Raw genomic sequence first — 26,342 nt, 5'->3', positions numbered from 1 at the left:
GGCACGCCGCACCATAATCACGATTCACCCACATTGGCCGACGGCCACTTGCAAGCCTGCATGCATAGGCCGAAGTTGGTGAAACTTAAAAGATCATTAATAACAAATTAAATAGTATTAGCATATTAGGCTTTAGCTAATTAGTAATAGCTATTAGCCTATAAGCATTGAGCAAATTAGCAATTACCCAATTTACCCCCAACCCCAAATTCCAATTTCCAATGGCCCGCCCGCCAGCAATTTGCAAAATTTGCAAATCATGTTTGTGCATCCGAAATTATATATATATATATATATCAAAAAAAATGAAAAGCACTTTTTAAAAAATGACATGTCATTTGAAAGGCATTTGAAATTACTGTATTTCAGAGTGAAAAGTTAATTCTAAGGCATTGCATGTTTTTTGACAGTTTTTTTTAAAACCTTTTTTGACAGGCAAAATCGCCCTTGAGAGGTAAAACACCCGTCAAATTTAGGCCCTGGATTTAAATATAAAAGAAAATGTCATGCATGAATGATTTCGATTTAAATAAAAGAAATTGTCATGTGTGTAATGTTTTTAAAAAAAAATATAATGAGTGTGGAAACGTTATGCGCCAGAAACTTCAGTCCACATGCACGCGACCAAAAATCAAAGAAACATTACTACACATTGTTTAGCATTCTTAAGCGATACTCTAATGGCAAGATCGATCGTACTGCTAAAGCGTGGGGAGCCCGACGAAGCTCTTGCGCTCCTCCATCGGGCCATTAAGCCCACTGCCAGCCCTGGTGGTGCGCATAACAGTCCGCCCCATCAACCCCACAGACGTCATTGCCGGCCATCCCCAGCTTCTCAAACTGCCCCATCCGCCAGTTATCGGATGCGAGGGTTTTGGCATTGTCGAGGAGGTAGTGTATGCTCTGCCCATGCTCCAATTAAATGTCAGTATTACAGAATTTAAATTAATGCAAAGCATACAGCGTGTTCCTTAACTGGTTGGAGAGGGTGGCCGGCCGGCGGGTTATACCACTGGTATGGCTAGAGTATCATCGACATGGGCAAGGTTCATGGCAAGACTATGTAGAGAGAGCAGGTTGTAGCCTTTCCCGACAATGTGAGACACGAAGAGGGTGCCCAATTTTTTCTAAACCGGTGGATTACATATGGTTTACTGGATGATCAGGCCATTCCCAGAGGAGAGTATCTTGTACAGACAGCTGCAGCCTCCGTTCTTGGAAGCTCTCTCTCTCTCTCTCTCTAATTAATTAATTAGTACACCTTCTAATTAATGCTTCTTGATCCGTATTGACAAACGCAGACAGCTCATCCAGCTCGCCAAACATTGGGGTATCAAGACCATCAACGTCGTACGGCGGGACACGTGGAAAGACGAGCTCAAGGGCTCTCGAAGCAGACGAAGTTATCAACTCGGAAGCCGAAGGTCTCCTCATTTAATTAGCTACATACGCACGTAATTTGAGCAATTCGCCTGAATTCGTGTAATTGGTCTTAATATCCTTAGAATAGCATTGCTGATTATTACCATGTGTGTGTGTGTGTGTCTGCGTGCGCATGTCACATCATCTAGACTGTGGTCGCCACTGTGAGAGACGATGGCAAGGTGTTCATATACGGTGTGCTATTGGGCGCGGTGGAGCTGATGAGGGGTGTGCAAGTGGGTGGCTGCTTCCCAACTACATCCCCACTACTGCTGCCAAGCAAGCCCATGTTGCGGCGGAGGTGATGAAGCTCTTCGAGCAGCAGGTCGTCACACCCCTCTCCGGTCAAAAGTTCGTGTTGGAGGACTTCGTATAGCAGCCATCGCAGAATCCGAGAAGCTAGAAAGGTGGAAAGGTTCTCCTTGTGTCAGCTAGAAAGGGTCCTCGTCCTAACCGAGAGCGATGGGTGGCGGACATTTTGGTCTCTCCGCTTTGGGCGTCCCCCTGGACCCCGGTCAACCCCGGTCAACTTGTTCCTGATCAAATATGTGCAAAATGTATGTAGAAGATAAAATCATGAGGATTAAATCTATAAGGCAACATATAATTTTATGACATAATTTTTATATAAAAAAGAGGTATGGCAAACCTGACCATTTGGCTTACTTTAAACATTAATTTGGTCATCATCATTTTAGACGCCATGCTTTTAAAAAAAAGCTATTATTAGTTGTAACACCTCCAAGCCAAGAATAGATAAACCATGCATAATTCAACCTTATCATCTTGTGTGGTCAGTATTTTGATTAGCATTTGATGAAGTTATTTACATATTTGATCTTCCTTTTAAAGTGATGGCTATTGAAAATGATTGCAAGGCACCTTGTGCAAGTACAGTTAAGCTCTAGAACAAAAGATTACAACGTGATAGGACACCTTTAAATTTGCAAATGAGATATATTTCTTGAAAACTTTTGCGTGCATTGCTTTTAGATATTTTGACAATATCAGAAATCATTGAGAGACACTTTAGAACCTCCAAAATTGATTTTAAAAAACTTGACATGAATCCTTGGAATGCACAATTATATTAGCTTATTATTATGGGTGCTGATCTAAGAGAGTCAAATGACTTACAGCTCTTGATCGATGATAAAATCAAGCCACATTCAAAAAATAAAAGTTTCATCTTTAAAAGAATTTGTACTACCACAATATTGCAAGCAGTTACAATTTTATGCTATTTCAGCAAGTTTTGGTAAGTTTGCATATTGCACCTTCATTTGGCACCATGTTGCTCATGCATGGCTACTTTCCAAGCTCTCTCTCTCTCTTCCCACAAACATTGCATGTCTCTCTCTCTCCAGGCACGTGATTGGTGTGGGGTAGGTGCATCGATTGTCCATGTCTTGAAGAGTTGAGCTCTCTACCTCTCCCTCTCTAGTTAAAGAATAGCATTATGTCCCTCTATGTCTATTTCTCCATCCAGAGAAAGTTTAGTGTCTTTTTCTATTTCTCCATCCAAAGAAAGTCTAGTGTCTTTTTCTATTTCTCCATCCAAAGAAAGTCTAGTGTCTTTTTCTGTCAACATCCCTCCCTGCCTCTCTCTCTCTCTCTCTCTCTCTCTCTCTCTCTCTCTCTCTCTCCATTACTAATAATCTTTCTCCCCCCCATTTTTTCTCTCTCCCTCTTGGAGCCATGCTTTTGTTGAGAGATTAGAGTTTGGAGAGGGTGCATTCATATGATGGCACGTGATATCTAGTTGGGGGGAGACCTAGGGACGATGGCATAATGGTAGGGAGGGATGGGGCCATGAAAATTAAAGGATGGACTAAGGGAAGGTGTGACCTTAATTGTGACTATGTGACCTCACTGAAGATGTGGATATGATCAAAAGATGGGTTGCATGAACATGTAGATGTGGTTAAATATGGGTTACATGAACATGCGGATATGTTCTACCCGTACAACTTATTAGGGTTAAATATGGGTTGCATGAGCATGCTTATATATTTTAATCTTGCTTTTTATTAGGGTTCATGATGGGTTGCATGAGCACATGTATCTATTCTACTCTTGCTTTTTATTAGGGTTATAGTTAAGGAGCCCCTTAATTGGAGAAGTTAGTAGATCTCTCAGTTGCATGTTTCTTAAGTACATTTTCACCATAAAGTGCGTGCTTGTTTATCGTTTTATCTAATAAAGGAGTTATGATGGCATCCTAAAAGGAGAGAAAGAGACACCATTGTGCACGTTAATCTAATTAGAGATTTTAAAAAAGGTCAATTTGGAGTCTCCATGGGTTTTGGGTTTGACAAGCAGATGCTTTTGTTTGGCAAGATGAGTTGCAAAACTTGAAAGAGTCTACTTGATTGCTTGGGATTTCATCCATAAGAATAGACCTCTAATAAATAATTGCTTGAGATTTCATCCATAAGAATAGGCCTCTAATGATTGCTTGGGATTTCATCCATAAGAATAGGCCTCTAATGACTAGGCCTTTAAAATGTTTGGGTTATTCCAACCTTTGATGAAAGTGGTTCCGAATACTCCCAATGTCTCTGTTGCCAGGAATTCCAACTTGTTGTCTTGGTTTTGGATTCTCAGCTCATGTACCCCTTATAGCGATGGCCTTCACGGCCTTGTGTGTTTACCTAAAGATCATCTAGCTTCACAACCACAAGTCTTTCACCTCTCAAGAGTCCTTTGTACTTGCATCATGTTACTTTCAACACTATGTGATATGATTGTTTTCGTGACCCTAGGGTATTGAATGGACAAATGAACCTTCCTATCCAATACCCTTTTACCTATTCATAAACCAATCTAGCCTTAGGTGTGAAACATCATAACATTGGAAAGGCCAACGTCCTCTTGCAGACAGCAGGCAACGGGGCACTAGGCGAGAGCATCTAGTGGTTGGTGTGGAAGCCACAAGCACTGCGGGATGTCAACCAGACCCGTAAAATTCACAAAAAAGGGTGTGTAGACATGGAATGATCTCTCTGACAACAGAACGGCCCAATGGTTGGAATGGGATATTATTGCTTATTGGTTTGGTCTTTCTCCTCCCACTCTCACTGTCACCATTTGGCCACCCAATTGGTCCACCCGTGCTTTCTTATCATGTATGTACATTGGACTGGTGTCCATGGTAGTTGTTTATGCCGGGGATTGATGCCACTCATGTGATACTATAGACTTGGCTTTCCGTTGGGACTTGTGCCTCCGTGTACATACCTGGAAATGCTTGGTGGATTGGTGTTCCATTGGGTCTGGTACCTCGTGTACTTGCCTGGAGCATGTCTATTTTGGTATAGTCCCATGAACGGGGATTGTCCATACCAATGCTGCATTGCATAGCATCTTTATGTGCTTCCTTGCAATTGAAATTGCATGCTGTTTTCATGCTTGCTTGACCAATGTGTAGTTCCGGGTAAGGGGACGCCCGCCCACCGTCCATGTGAAACTGTCTGCTGACATGGTTATGTGGCATGTGACAGGTGGTAAGTATTGGTCATAAACTTGGCCTTAGGAGTTAGCACTAATTTATAAGTGAGTGTGTACACGCGTCATTAAGTTTTGGGCGACCAAAACTCCATGTGAAACTGTCTGCTGACATGGTTATGTGGCATGTGACAGGTGGTAAGTATTGGTCATAAACTTGGCCTTAGGAGTTAGCACTAATTTATAAGTGAGTGTGTACACGCGTCATTAAGTTTTGGGCGACCAAAAGTCACTTATAAATTATGACCAGCCCGGTGTTCATACACACTGATGTCCCGAGGTGGACATAACCCAATGTCCACTGCCCAGATCTTATCCCCTTTGTACAAAGGGAGTAACCAGCCATGTGTCCACTCTAGCTTGCTCCACAAAGCACCTGCCTGCCACCTACACTGGACAACTCACCACCTCACTCCTCTTCCTCTCTCTAGAGTTTCCAAGCTTGCTAAGGTGATTTTCAAGCTTCCTAGAGTGTTTCCGGATGCTAATCACTCTCCTACACGCTCCCAATGGTGACTGAAATTCAGCAAAACAACTCTCTTTACTGCTGTAATTTCTAGTCTTTTTGCTGAAAACCCTAATTTTAGCCCTCCTTTCTCAAGTTGAACCATAGGGGAAGCTTTACCAAGGATCCCTTCATCCTCTTGAAGACTTTCATAGTGAAGAAAGGCGACAAATCAAAGATCTCAACACTCCAAGGACTTCCATCGTGAAGACTTCCGCTGTCATCGACTGTACTTGCTATTGGTAAGCTTTTAATCTTAAATATGGGAGCAAGTAGCAGAAGGGAGGAATCGGATTACAAGATCACATACCATGTGTAGTGTTCTCTTATCCTACGTGCTCTCTTGCAGATTGTTCCTACCATGTGTTGGTGGAACAATAGAGAGCAGGTGGTAGGGAACATGGGCACTTGAGAGGGTAGTGTGGATTGCAAGTCTACATCGACAACCACTTGTTTGCAATACTGTATTCATATGCATTGGTATGGAAATCTAGTCAGAAATGCCTATGACACTATGTACTTGATTCTCCCAAGATCAATATACTTTATTTGAGGGAGGGGTCGGCCGTTCCGGCTCATTGTGTGTCGTTTATCAATTCAACAATTTACTTCTTGTATTTGAACAAGTGTCCAACAAATCTTCGTGTATTTAAGTGTATTGATTAGCATTGTGTTCAACCAAGTTACACTCGCTACCCTACAAGCTACTGCAGATGCACTCCCGTTTCCTTGGCCAATTACTCTATGCCTAAAAGAAGCTGAGAATTGGCTTGCCAATTGGGCCACCAACAAGGGGAAACCGCTTCCTGAATTGAAAGGAGCTAATCTCTACATGCCCCAAATGCATTAGTTTGGGTGTCTCGCTCAGCGATGGAAATCTCCGAGCTCTATCAGAAACTGGGTCTGACATACGGTGGCAATATGGTCTACAACGCCGTCTCTGTGGGGTGAATGTCTTCCTCTAGAGGCTCTTACATCTCAAGATCCCCATAAGAGACAGACTCACTAGCTGGTCCCCAATCTCACCGATGTGTCCATTCTGCAACACCCATAGGGAGGATCCGTTTCACATCTTTTGGGCATGCCCAACAGCTCAAGCTCTATGGAGAGGAACAAGGAAGTGGCTGGACAGTAGGGGCACACATCATCAGTTTACATGGAAACATACTTTGCTCAAGGACGCCACTTTTCTTAATCTGGCATTAGCAAGCATCTGGCCTTGGGTCAAACACACAGTCTTGCAACAGATTTGTGGCTGGCCTGAAATCAACTTGTCTTTCAACGTTACCCTCATATGCAGCGCCTTGAATGGAAGGAAGAAGCGTTTATAGAGCAGAACTAAAAGTACCCACTGGCCCTTTTAGTTCTTAGCTACTGGACTCTGCTAAGAGGCTCGTAATCAATCCCTACCCTGTAGTTCACAAGCGACAACTAACCTCTTTTTGTAATTAAATGATATTCATAATAAAGTTATCCTTTCTAAAAAAAAAGCATCTATTTTTCTAAGTTGAATTCCTTTTGCTTGGTAGGGTGTACTCTACCAATTTGAAAGGGGATAATCTTTTCCTGGTAGGGTGTAATCCAATTTGAAGAGGAATAATAGCATCTATTTTTAAAAGTTTCATTCATTTTCCTTGGTAGGGTGTAATCCAATTTGAAGAGGGATAAACTAGTTACAAATTAATTTGGAAATGACATCGTGCCATGACATTGAAAGGAGAATATTATGGAAAAAATACCTCCACACTTGGCTTTTGGTTTGGAAAAAGAATATACCTTCATAATACTGCTCGTAGGCCTTACAAGGCCTAGGTCTAACTAGATTCGGGGGAGGAGGGTCTTTTTTTTGTTCAGCAATTTACAAAATATGTTTTTCCCTTCAACAATCGTAACCTTTTGCTTATTTCCTTCTCCAAAATAATTAGCTTTGTTTTAATGTGACCACCAGGGATTTCATTAACGTCTTCACAATTTCGTGATCACGTTAACAAAACCTATTGTTAACATATTAAAACTTGTGATCACATTGTATATTCACATGACCTGAGCAATGACCTGCCAGAACCCACTAGTCCCGTAACACCTCCGAGCTTTTAGTTTTCCCGGCGGGCCCGCCGGGAAAACTACTTATCCCTGCGGGCCCGCCGGGAAAAAGAAAGAACACCGGCGGGGTACTATTCTGTATATAAACATTGCTCGACACCCATCGTACAACTTTTGGGGAGATAGTCCTTATTTTGGGGACGTGATATCTCTCCTCAAAGTACTTGTAGAGCTCTCGAGTTGCTAGAAGTGTCCTCTTGGGAAGAACGTCCTTATCTTAGGGGCTGGTGGTTACGCGTTTGTTTATGTCTTTCCATTGGACATAAGTTGGATTTGTCCATTTCGACAACCTGCATGCTGTTCTTGTAGCTTCGCGGGCTGTCAGGCCATGTGCAAGGGCCTTCATTCGCTCATATGCCTTCTTGGCTAACTCTTGATGCTCGTTTGCTTGCGCCTCTACCATATCTACATGAACATAAATGACTTTAGGATTTTAATGAACTGTAAAGATCAACGTAAGATAAATTGACCATTACTCTCAAAAACTTAAAGTTAAACACCACGAGAGGAGATATGTATTGCAAAGACTCGATGAGAAATATCCACTTGTGTCCAAAAATACTTCAAACAATGCGCGCACATCAAATTTTGAAGAGAAAACATAAACTTAAACACCACAAGAGGAGAGAGATATTGCAAAGACTCAATGAGATAATATTTCAAACAATGGACACATCAAATTTTGAAGAGAGAAACAAAATGCCATTCCTGAAACTTAATCTCCTGATACTGTATCATTACAAAGTTGGGGTGAATGACACCGATAGCTCTACAAGAGGACGTTGTGCCCTCGTTAGGTCAGTATTTAGTGATCTAAAAAATTCAACTACTTGCAAAATTGATTTTCGCTCATCGCGATTAGGCAGAAACATCCAATTTTTGACTCTATGAATAATAGTATCCATGGTAACTTTGTCATAGGAACTATTATCCATCCACAACTCTTGTACTTTCTGCCAAAAGTCATATAAAGTTTGTAATAAATATCCCAAGGCAAAAACATCAGATGCAGGAGTGTATACATTTGCCAAAAATGGATCATAAAGCTCCGGGGCTATCCACGGTCGTTTATTTCGCTCTCTGTCTGTGTAGGAGACCGCCTGTGCCACCTTCTCAAGGTTCTTGTCTGCTTCAAATACAAAATTGAGAGACACCCGTTTTTTGGGCGCTCTCAGTAGTAACCCCCAATCGATAATACCTATGCGTGGCTTCAACTCTTTTGTAAAATCCAACACTACATTGAATGGATGTAGGTCGGTATGTACAATTCCTGCCAAATGTGCTGCCGCTAGGCCTTCCACCAGGGCATGCATAATATGTGGCATGGTTATTACTATTTGTTTTATTTTAGAAAGTTCTAGATGACTTAAAGGAATATTATCAGGCGGGGGTTGTCTCCATCCTCGATCCAAACGAAAAATTGCTCTGGTGAACTCACTGAATCTGAAGGAAACCTTCAGAAGAGTATCACCAAGAGAGCCGCCATTATAGTACGGAAAAATAGTGATCCAAGGAGCTTCTTTTGTAAAGGCAATACACCTGACAATCGATGGGTGTAGAACTTGCATGCCCTGCTCTGCCTGGAAGCTCTCGAACTTGGCGCTGCCTTCTCCTTTGTAGTGCTTTCCGCAAAAAGTAATGTGCTTCGGTAAAAATGATATACCTTTAACTGTATACTCTTTTACTGTGCCAAAAACACCAGAGCCTATTGTTCGCCCTTCGAACAGAGCCTCGTGCGGGATGCCAATGAGATGTGTGCACATAGAATTGTAGATGATACGATTAATGACACCTGTACCACTTGCATCTGCCTGGCTGGAGGTTGCAACGACGTCCTGGGCAATGCGCACTCTTTTGGGGAGGGACTCTGCATCCAACGCCTTCATGCGCTTGCTCTTGGCTCTTTGCTCGCTCCATACAACGTCCCATAACTGTAGACGTTGCATATTAGCTTCAGGCGGGGCAGCATCTCTAAGATCACTGCATGCTACACGCATGCTTCCCAAAATGGTTCGTGTTATATGTTGATGGTTGAAATCTACTATCTTCTATCTATCAAGCAACTCAGCGTTGCCTCCGCTTCGAAGCCGATGCTGTGCATTTTCTCATATCTGGTCTATTAGATCTCGCATGAGTATCTCAGACTCATTGATCTTTTTGACGACATCATCAGCACATTGTGACACTGTGATGACTGCTTCAATGCGAATTGCTCGTAGAATGATTTTACGCTCTTCGGGGGAAAGCATGTTGGTCGTCTTCGTAAATCTAACAAATATCACTAAACACAAAAAAACAGAATATCAAACATTACTGAAATCAACATCAAGCAAACGTGAGAGAACAGCAACAAGTGTATCATTACTTATCAATGTTCAAACAAAAACGGAATATCAAATAATTTTAATGAACTCAACATCATCCAATACATCATCAAATGTGAGAGAACAGCAACAAGTGTATCATTACTTATCAATGATCAAACAAAAACAGAATATATCAAACAATATTACTGAATTCAACATCATGCAATACATTATCGAACGTGAGACAACCGCAACAAGTGCATTATTACTTATGAAGTGTATACATTATCGAACGAGAGAGAGAGAGAGAGGGGGGAGGAAGAGAGAGAAATGTGACAGATAGAGAGAGAGGAAAAATTAAATGACATTTTTAATAGTTTTGTGAGTTCCTAAAGAGAGGAAAATAATGTTTTGTAATCCTAAAGCACTCCTCATCTACACAGCTATCGTGAGAGAGAGAGATGTGAAGTGTATCATGAGAGAGAGAGAGAGAGAGAGAGAGAGAGAGAATTGTGAAGTGTATCATGAGAGAGAGAGAGAGAGGAGAGGAGAGGAAGAGAGAGTTGTGATGACAGATAGAGAGAAGAAACATTAGATGACATTTTTAATGTTTTTGTGAGTTCCTAAAGAGGAAAATAATGTACTGTTTTAATTTTTAAGTAAATAGAGGGAGAAAAAAGAAATTATTAAGAATTATGTATATTGTAAGAGAAATAAAAAGAAATCCTTATCTACACATCTATCGTGTTGTGAAGTGTATCATGAGAGAGAGAGAGAGAAAGAGTTGTGAAGTGTATCATGAGAGAGAGAGAGAGAGAGGGGGGTAGGAAGAGAGAGATTCATATTTTTCGAGTTACGAATCACGATATTATAAAATAAAACGTTTAGACAATATGATGTAAACTTTGATCCATGAAATACTCATGTCACGTTAGCAACCAAGTATCGCATGGATCAAACACAATAAAAACAATACAAGTCAAATCAAACAAATTTACGATATTTTTTCGACCGCGTTAACGATCATATATCGTAATATGCAAGCAAATTTACGACATTTTTTCGATCGCGTTAACGATCAAATGCCGCAATATGCAAAAAACAATTTATGCACTAGCGGACGACACCAACTTGCCGCGTTAACGACAAAATGCCGCCCGATTCTATGGGAATACGAATAGGATACGAACATGCACTGGCCGCGTTACCGACCATATGTCCGCATTTAACAAAGGGAAGGGAAGGGAAGGTGACATCGCCATAACAATACTATGCTTGCCGCGTTACCCACTAGTACCGCTACGGCGTGCCATACTTACCATAGGACACAGACTAGCCGCGTTACCGACTAAGTGCCCCAGGGTAAGCACCATTCCGAAGAATGGCCTTACACACACACCTGTCGTGTGGCGGACCACCCACATCCTGCCGCGCATTGTGACAATGGGCGGCTGCCCGCACGAACACACACCCACACACATCCCTCGTGTGGCGGACCACCCACATCTTGCCGCGCATTGCGACAGTGGGCGGTTGCCCGCACGAACACACCCACATACACACACACACACACACACACACAAGTTTCATTACCTGTGTATGCTGTCAGCAATGAACTCCCAAAGGGCCCCTCGAGCCCATATATATAGGAAATTGTACCCTGCCGGGCTGGATGAGACCCCGCAGGGACCCGCCGGGGTTTTCTTTTCCCCGGCGGGACCGCCGGGTATAGCAAAAGCCCGGCGGGATTTTATCCGGTTACCAGGTCGCTTGTCACCGGCTTTTTTGAGAACATGTTAACACATGTTATTAACAAAAAAAATTTTGTGATCACGTGAATATAAAATCATTGGTGACCACCTAACATAATACACAATTTTGATTATTTTATGGCATTTAATAACGGCAAAGATCCTTCTGTAGAATAAATAGATATGTTTTAACGTGACCATAATGCACAATCTTAGTTGCTTTATGGCATATACAGAGCGTAAAGATAGTTCTGCACCTTTTTTATGGTATAGATAGTCAATCAATAACAACATGAACAAAGCACTTGTAATATTATCACGAGACAATCTATCAAGAATAACATGAACAAAGCACTTGCAATATTCAAGGAAAATATAAATATTCAAACAAATGTGTACCTTTTGATAAATAAATGGGAGAAGAAACCAACGACCATGATTGATATAGGTTGACCACCACACAAAAAAAAGCGCAAAACCCCCCACTATATTCTTGCAAATAGCATGACTCATACATTTTCCTATCTCAAAAGTACTGGATAAATTATAGCCCAAGGGATGTTTCAAATGAAACTTAGAGAACACCATAGCACTATTAGAAACATTGAGATAAACTTTATTTTTTGAAAAGAGAGAGAGAGAGAGAGAGAGAGAGAGAGAGAGAGAGAGAGAGAGCCTAGACTAGGCACTTGTCAAAGTTGCCAAAACAAGCAGTAGCAGCCCTCAAAGAGCGAGGTTTAAAAGAGAGAGGAAGACTGTGCATGTTATTGGTACGGTACAATGAGACTGGAGGGTGAGTTTCCTGACAAGGATGGCCTGAGGCCTAGGAAAAAGAGATCTTTTGTCGATTGTGCATAACATATGGACATAGGACCTAAAACATCTTACACAGACTCTGTTATGCAAGAGGCTATCCTGGAGGCAATTAAGCTTGCAAGCAGATATTGTTAAGGAAATGGGTAAGAACAATGGTAAAGCTGTTGAGTCTGCAAAGGTGTTCAAGACTGCCAAAGAAATATCCATGCCTAAAGCTATGGTGGAACTGCATGGACCTCTCTCTTGTGGTGCTTATCTATACTTCATGGAGAAACCCCCTTCAGATGAGGAATTCTACAGATGGTTCACAGAGATGTATGCTAACAAGGTTAGGCTGGTCGGATATCATTGGGCAGGTAAAGGATTTTATCAGGTTATGGTGGAAAATGATGCATAGAGAGAGATGTTGGTTCAATCTGTGGGCTGGCTATAAAGGCAATGTTGTATACATCCTCCCTTGGCATCCTTCTTTTAACCCTGATGAAGTTCTCATGTACCAATGTCCCATTTGGGTCTCCTTCCCTAATTTACCCTATTTCATGTGGGAACAAGTTGAGGATTTGGCTCATATGCTGGGGAGAGTGCTCTACGTGCCCAAAGTTCATATACATGAAGGTAGAGGAGAAAGAAAAGCATGTATCCTTTGGGATAGGATGATACCTACTCCAGAGTTTACGGAGGTTGGTTTGTATAAGGTCAAAATGTTTACATTAATGTGGATTTTAGCCCTTTCACTGATGCTTGCTTTAAACGCAAGAAATTGGGGCATTATGCCAGGGATTGCCCTAATGACACAAGGGGAGAGAAGATGCAATGGGATAGAGAATTGGATGAGGTTATACCTCAAGTCATCAATGATTCTCCCGAGGTAGAGGGCCCTCAGAAAGAGCACGATAGTTGAGGAGCATAAGGAAAACAGTGGGCACATTCAAGAAGAGAAGCAATGCCAAAGGGCAGCACAAGTTCTAAAGCAAGAGGAGAGATTTGGAAGGAGGTACAGTCAAAAGGAAAACATCAGCAGAGAAAGGAAACATGTGCAAGCGTACTTAGAGAGAATGCAAACAGAGGTAATTTTAAACCCAATCTCAAAAAAGAAGCAAGAAGGAAAGCAAATTAATTATTTGCTAATTACTCACTAATTACGCCTTAATTATTTGCTAATTACTCACTAATTACATCTTAATTATTTACTAATTACTCACTAATTATTTGCTAATTACTCACTAATTACATCTTAATTATTATCTAATCACTTTGTTAATGATGTTGATTCTAGTATTTGATCCACCATAGCTCATCACATTACTCTAATTTCAACATTTGTCTTACTCTAACCCCCAACATTATAGGAAAATGATCTGACACAGTGTATTGAAATATTATTTGAGAAAGACTATCTGCATTAGTCCAGGTGCCCTCTTCTGATAAAAGTAAATTCTATCCAGCCTCCTTGCTTGAAAGGAGCTATCCCTATGCTTATTTGTCCAAGTATAAAGTCTCTTACTTGCACCTGACATGCAATCCACTACCTTCCATTTATGCATCCATGTCTTCCATGCACCAGCTTCAGAGGAACTCATGATTCCTGTGAGAGTAGAGGCATCCTCACTTTTTTCTATGCAGTTCCAACTCAGTTCCAATCACCAATGAAGACAGTTGGTTCTTCCCAATCCATGCTAGCTAACTTACCCTATAGCATACATCTCTCTTGCTCTCTATTAGGAGCATATACATTACAAATCCTCAAGCAACTTTGCTTTATGCATACTTTAACTGCTATACCTGAACCTCTGATTGGAGAATTGCACAGAACCTTGTATCCATGACGGTTAAACCTCTCATGTCCCAGCTTTACCTCTTGAACAACGTTAATGTCTAACCTTTCCTTTTTGGCCTAGTGCCTAACAAGCTGATGTCTCTCAATGTTGCATAACCCCCTAATATTCCAAGAGGCTATTCTCAAACTTCTAGAGAACTCAGTCATTAGAATGATCATCAATATCAAACACATCTCCCTCTCCCTTCTCTTGCAAAATTATGAGGAATTAGACCAATTTGGTTTGGAGCAGCTGCAATGTCAAATTTTCTGAGAAAAAAATGCGTTGAAGAAAAACGTGATTTCTCCCAGCTCCGCCGACAGTTTGCGCTTCTGTTTCGACTGGCTGGAGTAGCAATGGGTTAGCTAACTTGGGCTAGAAGGGTTTGGGCAATGGTTGAGTGTGCAAAGAGCTAGAGCTCCTCCACCAGCCGGGGTACAGAGGCTAGTTGAAAATAACTAAAATTTTTGATTAATTTCTAATTATCTTCTAATCCTAAGATCTAATTAATTAGATAATGGGTTCATAAACCTAATAGATTCTAGGCATGGCTCTCATACCATGTTGAAATTAGAGCAATGTGATGAGCTATGGTGGATCAAATACTAGAATCAACATCATTAACAAAGTGATTAGATAATTAAGATATAATTAGTGAGTAATTACATCTTAATTAGATAATTAAGATATAATTAGTGATAATTAGTGAGTAATTAAGATATAATTAGTGAGTAATTAAGATGTAATTAGTGAGGTGTATAAAAAGCTGTGGAATGTATGTGGAGAGGACTTGTGCAATCTCTTAAATGAGATTAGGAAAACAAGGAACATGCCAGTAGATTTGAACCCAAGTGTTATAGAGCTGGTTCCCAAGAACTCCCATAGAATTGAACCAAAGGATTACAGACCATTAACAATGTTGAACTCGGCTTACAAAGTCATGGCAAAGGCATTAGCTAACAGAATTAAATTTATTGTCTCTAAAGTAGTCCACCCATTACAGTATGGCTTCGTGAATGGTAGATGTATTCATGAGGCTATATTGAATGTACTTCTGGTTGTGGAGTGGGCTGCTGCTCAAGAAGAGGAATATTTGATGATAAACATGGACCTTGATAAATAGAAGAGGTATGAGATTAGACCTGAAGACCTACAAAAAAAACTAACGACACAAGTATGGAAAGCTACCCCATCTGCATCTACAGCAGCATATGCCAATTGGCCCCCTGTGATTTCTTTCACCCTCTCAACTACGTCTGCACGAGTGGAAACGCTAATTATCAGCATGTTTAGGGTTTTCTAAGCTAAACAATCGATACGAACTTAGGCGAATTATTGCTCAAATTGTGTGCTAATATGCAGCTAATCAAATCAGACCTTCGGTTTCCGAGTTGATGACTTCGTCTGCTCCCAGAGCCTTGAGCTCGTCTTTCCACGCATCCCGCCGTACGACGTTGATGGCCTTGATACCCCGGTACTTGGCGAGCTGGATGAGCTGTCTGAGTTTGTCAATACGGATCAAGAAGCATTAATTAGTACGTGTATTGATGAGAGAGAGAGAGAGAGAGAGAGAGAGAGAGAGACCTTCCAAGGACGGAGGCTGCAGCTGTCTGCAGAAGATACTCTCCAGCATGCCATACACAGTCCATGGGTTGATCACGAATTGGGCAGCCGCTTCGTCGCTCACACTGTCGGGAACCGCTACAACCTGCTCTTCCTCCAATTCAATGTAGTCTTGCCATGAACCTTGCCCGTTTCGTTGATACTCCACCCATAGAAGCGGTATAACCCTCTGGCCGGGACGGAACTTACCCACACCCTCTCCAACCTGCAGCCCATCATCCATCAGATAAAGAATACGCTGTAGGCTTTGCATTGATTAAAAAGTCTGTAATAATGATGTTTAATTGGAGCATACACTACCTCCTCGACAATGCCAAAACCCTCGCTTGCGATAACCGGGGGATGGGGAAACTTGAGGAGCTGGCCGGTTCTGATCGTAATGATATTTCATTGGAACATACACTACCTCCTCGACAATGCCAAAACCCTCGCTTCCGATAACCGGGGGATGGGGAAACTCGAGGAGCTGGCCGGTTCTGATCGTAATGAGGTCTGTGGGGTTGACAGGACGGACTGTCATGCGTATTACCACGCATCCGGGGCTGGCGATGGGCTTATGGGGCTGGTGGAGGAGCTCAAGGGCTTCGTGAGGCTCCCCAGACTTTACTTGTGCAATTGATCGTGCCATTGGTCTAGCTATTACTCTCTGTGTGTGTGTGTGTGTGGGGCGGTGTGGTTTATGTGGGATAACAATGTGACTACCACCGAGTTTATCAGTCCTGACTACCACCGATTTAAGTTAGCTTTTTCAATTGCAAACAAACCAAATTGCAAACCTCATGCATGACATTCTCTCTTACGTGTTTCATTCAAATGACACAAACAACATTGCAAACCTCATGCATGACATTTTCTCTTATTTAAGTTAAGCTGATAACACAACATAAACACACATACACTACCCACAATTGCAAACATGGGCATCTTTCCCTTAATTTACACCTATCAAGTCCCAAGTCTCCCAATGAAACAAGTTGCAAATTCCCTCCATGAATAATTTTGGTATTACTACTTTTGTGTATATTTTATTGTTTCAAGTTGTCCATTTTTTGGGGCAATAAATGCTCTCTAGAAAATTTGGGAGCTTAATTTTGTTCTTTAAAAATAAGAGGATGAATTATATTATAATTATCAAAAGTTAAATTGTGTTTAAATTATAGTTAGCAAAACCTATTATATCCAATTGAAAAGGTAATAATAATAAAAATTTAAGAATATGGAGAATTCTTCAACCAGTCTTAAGTATCTTAAGAATTACCTCTTTTTGAGAGTTTCATGCTTCTTAAGTAATGGGTCTTCAATTATGTGATCGTACTTTTCAACAAAAGACCTTTACTTTATTTGTTTTAAGGCATCTTCAACCAGTCTTAAGTATCTTAAGAATTACCTCTTTTTGAGAGTTTCTTTTCATGCTTCTTAAGTAATGGGTCTTCAATTATGTGATCGTACTTTTCAACAAAAGACCTTTACTTTATTTGTTTTAAGGCATCTTGCATTTGCTTTAAGGATACACCCATTTTCCTTAAATTGAATATTCTCAACTTTAAGAGTTTACTTAAGAGTTATTCTCATCAATTTTGATTTTATGCATACAAAGATGCATAAAGAAATTTATGTTTATTTCAAACCTTGGTCTTGGCTTAACCTTAGTTGTGATTCTATTATTCAAGGGGTGGGGTGGGGATGGAATTTTCTATTAAAGATCAACCCTTGTTTTTTGAACTAATCCTTAGTCTTGGCTTAACCTTAGTCATAATTCTATTATTCAAGGGGGATCTTTTCTTTTTCTCTCTTCTAGGTCCTTCCTTCTCTCTCTAGAATTCTACTCGATGGATTCTTTTCTTTCTATATTTCTTTACGCTAAAGTTAATTAGAAATCTAAGCATCCTACTAATCAATGTAAATTATTCTAAGGCCTTCTTATCTATCTAGAACCTCTTTCTCTCTCTAAAATCTTAATCTTAACTTTCTCTCTCTTTCTTCTAGGGTTAGGGATTTTCTAAATTTCTTATTCAAGATTCTCATTTCTCTTTGATCAAAATTCATTTGTACACATTTATGTGTAATATGTGCACATTTGTGTGTATCTAGGGCATTCACACTCGTGCATATTTAAATTTAATGAATTAATTCTTAAATGAAATCAAGATTTATTATTCCCATGTTTATAGACTCATGTGCACCTAATGGCACATCCACATCTATAAATTCCTATGCACATGAAGATGTCAGAGAATACATTTGACTAGATTTTAAATTTAAGGTTTAACTAAATAGCTACTCGAAGCTCTAGCTTTAAAAAATCCAGGTCATTATTTCTAGACTCATGTGCACCTATTGGCACATCCACATTCATAAATTCCTATGCACATGAGGATGTAAGAGAATACAATGCGCAATGTATACACGAGAACACTCGCAACAAGAGGTAGGATCTTCACAGTCTAGTTTATTCAAAGAATGATGCCAAACATGAGAAGCATGTTCGTAAAGTTTTCAAGATCCTAATAAAGTAAAGACTCTTTGATAATAATAAAAAATTTAATGCACCTTCTTTATTGATTGCATATTGAATATCTAAGATTCATTATTTCAAAGGTTGGAATCTCAACTAATACAGCTGCAATAAGAGTTATTATATTGATCAGCCAAAGCTTAAGTTTGTGAAAGAAGTTCAAGGATTTGTTGGTTTGACAAGTTGGTATTGCATATTTATTCAAAGATATGCTAATACTGTCTCCCCTCTGATAGCACTTCTCAAGAAGGATGCACCTTTCAAATTGACAAGGTCAAAGTTGCCTTGGTAACTAACCCTATGTTGAAATTGCCAAAGTTTAGCAAACCCTTTGAGGTTATTACCAATGTAAGTGGGAATTTGTAATTGGGGACATTCTTATTTAAGATGGCTAACTTGTGGCTTACGAGTCTCAAAAGTTAAAGCCTCATGAGAGAAATTATATAACTTTCATGACCTAGAAATTCTAGATGTTACTCATGCATTGAAATTATGGAGGCATTACTTACTTAGTCAGAGCTTCACTCTAGTGATGATAGACAATAAAAGTCTAAAATGGATATTTACCAAGAAGGATCTCACTAATGTCAAACAGGATGGATGCAAACTTTGCAAGAGTTTGACTTTGAGATAAAGTACAGGTCTAAGAAGGAGAATGTAGTTACCAATGCTCTTAGTCCAAAAGGTTTCGTCTCTTGCTCGGTTTATTTTCTTACTGAAAGAGGAAATTGGGACAGATGAGTTCTTCGCCCCAATTATAGATTTATTGATGAGAGCAAGACTCCTCAAGAGTTAAGAAAAGTTCAGGGATATAAGATTAAATACGATTGTTTATATTTTAACAATCACGTGTGTGTTCCTCAAAGAGGTGATTTCAAAAGAAGGGTCCTAGCCGAAGTTCATGATGGGAGGAAAACCAAAGACCGAGTAACTGAAATCAAGCGAGAGATAAAATCGAGCAACTCCCATTGAAAATGTACTTTTTGAACTGAACAACTATTTCTGTACTTGTGCCTTTGATAACCCTATAAATAAAAAATTGAATGTTAATAAACCAATATCATATTCATATTTTAATACTTTATAATTTAGTTTCAAAAAATATATAATTTTTTATAAATTCTTTTTTACAAAAAACATGTGAGCATGTGCAAGAAGGTAGCACTATTCAAGCCATGAAATCTACACACCAAACATGTCTTAATTTGCTTAAACATTTGTTACAATGGTTCAACTTAATTCTTAGTATTCCCTCTTTCAATGAAATAGAATGAAATAGATGAAATACCATAGTAATAACACATATGCGTATGGGATCACTTCTAAACACAATAGCATTGGTTCTTCTAGTAAGCCTGTATTTCTTACAAAGGTAGTTCCCAAAAATGAAGCATCTCGGCATTAGCAAATATCAATATTTACCCAAAATGAAGCTACCATACATATCTTAATGGCAATAAAATTGCTACACCGCCCAGCATGGAAGGTGTAAATTTTTTCCTAATCCACCATAGAATGTTTCCTCCTACCATTCAAAGCTTGGAACAACTTAACTTTTGTCGCAGCTACTTGGTGCATAAACTCAAGTACCTTATCACTCAAACCCAGGACCATAATGAACACAAAGTAAATGTGTTTGCATGGCATATAGACTCCCTATTTGGAATCTCTTCTTTGACTAAAATCTAGAAATGGGCATCGATGGAGCTTGGCAATTGTAACAGAGGATGTAAATCCCTTCTCTATATCGATCCTATAGTGTGCAAGTAAAAGACATGCACCTCGTTGGGTATCATAATGTTCTGCCTAACAACCTCACCTTGCAATTCTTTAGATCTTTGAATCCTTTCATGAAAATCTTTCTTAAGTTTTGATCGCTACCTTACCAAATTTCCATTCCTTGCAAGTCGTACATGGCTGGATGCTATTGTGTTACAAGCTCTCTAGCTTGATGGCTTTATTAAACCTACACTTGCATTACTAAAGAAAATCCGATAGCCAATAGGGTTGTGTGCTCTTCCTTTGTTATAGAGGTTCCTTCTGTAATCTTCCATACCCCAGGTGTATCATTGGTTAAGTGCAGTCGAAGACTCTATTGAAGACTTCTACGACATTGCGGTCAGCCACCACATATTTTGATTGGCCTAGGAACTAGAAAATTCATATTTCTCTTGTAATGGATTATTTTACATGTGCGATCATTGCTTGTATATGAAAGGTGTGCCATGGGATAATAAGGTTAGAGTTATTAGCAAGACAAGGTGTTTACAGTAGTGTAGGCAGGCTTGGATGCACTAGGATCTCATTTTTAACATTGGCCGGCCAAGTGTGAACACTATGAGCCAAGTATAAAGGTCAAAGTGTAACTCTAAATCCTCATTCATGTATGCATTCTTGCATGCACTCTTGTATGCTCTCAAGTGAAGATAGTGCTCTATTCTTCTCTCAAACCTTGCCTATCTCTTGCCTTCAATGCTTTTGTGTGTGTGTGTGTGTGAGGGAAGGAGTGAGAGAGAGCGGTGGCTACACTTGAGGTGTGGTAGTGGCGGCTTTGTTGAGCTACTTCGGCATGCTTCCATTGACGTAGCTACCACGAAGAGTCCCCAATTCAAGAAAATGAGTAGAGGTAAGTGAGAGTTTCCTTGCTAGTGCATTGCATGTTTCCCATTGCATATTGGGTTTGGGTTGGATTCTAGGCTCCCGGAGGCATGAGAGAAGAGTCCCATTGAGTGGCCAAAAGTCCCGACATAAATGGTTCTATTGCCAGGACACCAATCTCTTGCGCCAAGCATCCTTGCATTGCTTGCATGCTTGATTTGGGTTATTAACGAGAATTTTAAGAAATGATTTGATTAACAAAAAGTCTCCCAAAATCATGTGTTTTGTTGTCTTTTGCATCCATTTCATGTTTCTCATGTTTCTAGTCACTTCTTGTTACTCTTAATCCTTGCAATTTCAAGTTTGTTTGGTCAATTTTTTTAATTTTTATTTAACTTTGCACTCTTTTTCAAGAAATTTGAAAAATAAATTGCTAACTTGAGCACAAAATCATGGGATTTTGCAATACAACAGAATGAGGGTGTAGTAGTGAAAATAACAGTATTTTTATAACTAGAAGGGTAGACAGATGTCGGATTGTTCTCGTTGGTAAAAATGTTGCTATTTTCATTGCACGGGTTTGACAATGGTATCTCGTTGCTATTTGCACTGCTCAGCAACGAAAGTACTGCACAGTAAAAAAAGAGCGGGGAGACAGACTGGGGAGTTTGCAGAAGACTCTCCAGTCTGCCCCAACTCTTTTTTTTTGTTAAAATAGAGTCATAGTTTTATGACACAAACATAAACATAAGAAACACATAGATTATGAAGAATGCAATTAAGCCCAAAATTTATTTTATTTCACAAAGTGTCATGCCTTTGGCCATATATACAAAAAATATATCAATGAAGAGGTGGCTAACTAGAATCTTCATCGGATTCTGAGTGATCATCATCATCACCTTCGTCGTTCTCTTCACTTCCTTCCACCGCTTCATGCTCATAATCAGAATCCTCCTCTTCCTCTTCCTCTTCCCCTTCATCCTACATACATGCCATCAAGCACAAGGTAAGCAAGGGTAATAAAATACAATTAGATGTAGATAAGAGAAGGGTTTAGGCTCACTTACCATCTGCTTAATTCTCCAAAATGGACTCATCCAAGTGTCGCATACGCATCCACGCCCACAATTGTGGACGGGGGACTCATCATCATCAACGTCTTCGTCATCCTCTTCACTTCCTTCCACCGCTTCATCCTCATTATCAGGATCCTCCTCGTCCTCTTTCCCTTCATCCTACATATATGCCATCAACAAGCGCAAGGTAAGCAAGGGAAATAAAATATAATTAGATGTAGATAAGAGAAGGGTTTAGGCTCACTTACCTTATTTGCTTGAGTCTCCAAAACGGACTCATCCAAGTGTACACCTCATGTACACATCCACACCCACAATTGCAGAAGGCTGGGCTCTATATCCATAATCGTACTTCTCCTTTGTTGGGTCACACCCAACAACCTCCCTCTACAAAAGACAATTAAGAAAATATACAATTAGTTAAAGAAAATAATATAGTACAAATCAAAATGAAAGAGGAGAAGAAATGATTACTAAAATAGGTACTTACAAAAACGAGCAATGAAGGAAGACTTTCCTCTTGTTGCTCTCTTGATATTTTCTCTCCTATTAGAGAGCAAAAGCTTGATTTGTCTCTTCATAAATCCACTCCTTGCAGAAGCAAAGACCCGCATGTGGAATAGGGAACTCCAACTTAAGCACATCAATGACGTATTGCTTTGAAAGCTCATCTTGTGCTTTCCACCTTTTAAAGGAGTTCATGAACTCCAGGCTTGCAAGTACATGCATGCGGTTCATGACTTGCTTCCCTCGTGCATCCATCTCATGAGGGCACCATCGACATCCACGTTGTATGGCAGGGTGCATGGATCGAATGGTGGAATGGGTCTCCTGGGAGTTGTCCCATGATGTGTAGATGAAGATCGTCCCTGTTGGGGAGACACATCGGGAGACCTAGTGTTGCTTTTGCCAAAGAAAAAGTAGCCTACCCCCCCCCCGCTAGCACATCTACTAGCCTCCCCAAACTCCCTAACTACTACGTCGTCGGGGTGAAGACGGACATGAGGGAGCGAGGGTGGGCCTAGTCGAAGAAGGTTGTGTAGGCTCATCACAATCATATCGTGATGGGCTTGCACCACTCGGCCCTACATCACTCGGCCTTGTGCCTATCAAAGGCATGGTCTGCCCCGACTAGTCAAGTGGGGTAGATTTCTCCCATGGCGTTGACTGGCCCAATTGTAAGCCCACCTTCATATAAGATTAAAAATAATACTTATAGAATACGTAAAAGGTTAACTTTGCATATGCAAAAAGGTTTGCTGGGACCATATTTGTGTCTGAGGAGTAAACTGAGACCAAGCCTGTTGCCCATATCGTTGGTTTATAATAGATAGCAGATTTGCCACATCTGAGTCTTATGATGGATCGATCAACATTTCCTATACATACATGCATAAGAGGAAACAAAACACGATTGATCTAACAAAAGCCATGCTTAAAGCTTAGACAAAAAAGGCAACATGTGATATTAGAACATTGTTGAGACTTCGTACAATACTGCTTAGACAAGTAGGGTGGACAGTGCCCCTTTTGAATGATAGCTTCTAAGACTATACACACACTCCCCACTATTAAATCCAAAGACAACTTCTCTTTTACAAGAGAAGGATAGTGAGAAGATCAAGGGCTTCCCCTCCACTATAACCACCTACTCACGGATAACCACTCCTAACTTAACATAAATACATTTTAGATAGCCTACAATAACCACCTACTCACAGATAACCACTCCTAACTTAACATAAACAGCATTTTAGATAGCCTACAATAATGCCCCATATTATCTCTATGCATAAGCCTAAACCCTAAACCCGGTACCAAGGGTGTAATAAACATGAGGTTGAATAAATAATAGAGCTTACCTCAACAATATCAAGCCAACCAAGAGAAAACAACAACACAAGCTTAGACAAAAAAGGTAACATGTAATATTAGACCATTATTGAGACCTCCTACAATACTGCTTAGACAAGTAGGGTGGATAGTGTCCCTTTTGGATGATAGCTTCTGAGGACTTTCCACACACTCTCCACTATTAAAGCCAAAGACAACTTCTCTTTACAACAAAGAGAATGATAGTGAGAAGATCGAGGGCTCTCCCTCCACTATAACCACCTACTCGTGGATAACCACTCCTAACTTGACATAAACAGCATTCTAGATGGCCTAACATAATGCTCCATATCTCTATGCATAAGCCTAAACCCTAAACTAAGCTCAAGATTGCAATAAGCATGAGGTTGAATGAATAATAGAGCTTACCTCGACAATGTCAGGAAGAAGAGGACAACAATACAAGACCTATAAAACATAACATATGAAAAAGTGAAGGTGAATACAAAAGGGCTATTGCATAAGAGCTATGCATAATAGGCTATTACATAAGGACTATTGCATAAGGTCTATGCATAATAGGCTATTGCATAAGGGCTATGCATAGTCTATGCATAAGGGCTATGCATAGGGTATACATAGGCTATACATAAGGACTTTTGCATAACAGTATTGCATAAGCCTATGCATAAGCATATACATAAGGGCTATACATAAGCCTATTGCAATAGCCTATACATAAGCCTATGCATAAGGGCTATGCATAAGCCTATGCATAAGGGCTATGCATAAGCCTATTGCGCCTATGCATAAGGCCTATACGTAAGGGCTTATGCATAATAGGCTATGCATAGGGTATGCATATGGCCTGAATAGGCTATGCATAGGGGCTATGCATAAGCTTATTGCATAAGGGCTTATGCATAAGCCTATGCATAAGGGCTATGCATAAGCCTATTGATCTAACCCTAATCCCCAACACCAAAGGGCTATGCATAAGCCTATTGATCTAACCCTAATCCCCAACACCAAAGGGTGCAAAAACTTGAAGAGAAGACGCATAAACAAAGAATGGAAAAAGAGGGCTTACCTCTTCTTTGAGAATCCATATGAGCCGCCCCATGGCCTAAACCCTTTGTGGTTGCTCGCTTGAATAAACCTACAAAAAATTATCATAATAAATTAAAAAGTTATTTTACTTTAACATATTATGCAATAGGCCTTATGCATAGCCTATTGCATAAGGCCTATGCATAGCCTATTGCATAAGGCTTATGCATAAACCTATTGCATAAGCCTATGCATAAACCTATTACATAAGGGCTTATGCATAAACCTATTACATAAGGGCTTATGCATAGCCTATTGAGCTAACCCTAATCCCTAGCACAACCCAGGGGTGCAAAAACACAAAGAGAAGAAGCATAAACAAAAAATGAAAAAAGAGGGCTTACTGCTTTTAGGTTATGCATAAACCTATTGCATAAGGGCTTATGCATAGGCTATTGCATAAGGCTTATGCATAAGCCTATTGCATAACAGCCTATGCATAGCCCATTGCATAAGGCCTATGCGTAACCTATTGCATAAGCCTATGCATAAACCTATTGCATAAGGCTTATGCATAGCCTATTGCATAAGCCTATGCATAAGACTTATGCATAGCCTATTGACCTAACCCTAATACCCGGCACACCCAAGGGTGCAAAAACACAACGAGAAGAAGCATAACAAAAAATGAAAAAAGAGGGCTTACCTCTTTAATGAGAAGTCATATAAGAGGATTGGCCTAAACCCTTGTTCACTTGAATAAACCTACAAAAAAGAAACATAATAAATAAAAAGTTAGTTCTCATTAACACATTAGCAAGCAAGGAGAACAAGAGGAAAAAGAGATGAGTACCCTAAACCCTACTCCTAATGCATAAGTGATTGAAATAAATTAGTTTATGTTAAGCCTAAACCCTAGCTCTATGCATAGAATACTTAATAGATAGCTTTGATGAAGAGCTCTCTATCAAAGCTCTCTAGTAGAGCTCTATGCATAGGGCTAGGGTTAGGGCAAGGGAGAGGAAAGAGAGGGGAAGGGAAAAAGGGGAAGGAAAGAGAGGGGAAGGGGAAGAAAAGCTCACATAGAGCTATGTAGAAGCTTTCCATGAAAGCTTGGAATAAGGAAAAACATTGAAGCTTTCCATGAAAGCTTAGGAGAAAGCAAGAAAGAGGCACTTACCTTGGAGAGGAAGAGATGATTGATGGAATAGCCTGAAAGAAGAGGTGTGGTGAGAGGAATAGACGGGTTGCCGGTGTAGCTTCTGCATGTGCAAGCTACTGGAAGTAGGTAGATAACTTGACTCCCGTCGTAGTGGACTTTTCATACTAAGTAGCGAAATAATGTTGCTATCGTCGTTGTGTAGCAGCAAAGTCCTAGGAAATTTTCTGTCGGACAATTTTGAATGGTGTTGTGTGT

General features: G+C 40.2%; 1 pseudogene across 1 annotated transcript; it reads right to left on the bottom strand.

Moving 5' to 3' along the window:
- Positions 1-15,066: 15,066 nt before the first annotated feature.
- Positions 15,067-16,636, bottom strand: LOC147633924 (uncharacterized; annotated as a pseudogene). The gene is made up of 4 exons (XR_015266948.1): positions 16,257-16,636; positions 15,812-16,055; positions 15,605-15,726; positions 15,067-15,483 (listed from the first exon to the last, which is right to left on the bottom strand). The product of XR_015266948.1 is annotated as an uncharacterized LOC147633924 (transcript).
- Positions 16,637-26,342: the final 9,706 nt, after the last annotated feature.

The sequence above is a fragment of the Cibotium barometz genome, chromosome 11 (genome assembly GCF_041138505.1).
Source record: "Cibotium barometz isolate CiBa-2024 chromosome 11, ASM4113850v1, whole genome shotgun sequence".
NCBI lineage: Eukaryota > Viridiplantae > Streptophyta > Polypodiopsida > Cyatheales > Cibotiaceae > Cibotium > Cibotium barometz.
Note: the sequence above shows the minus strand (reverse complement) of the source record. Positions and strands in the feature narration are given on the sequence as shown.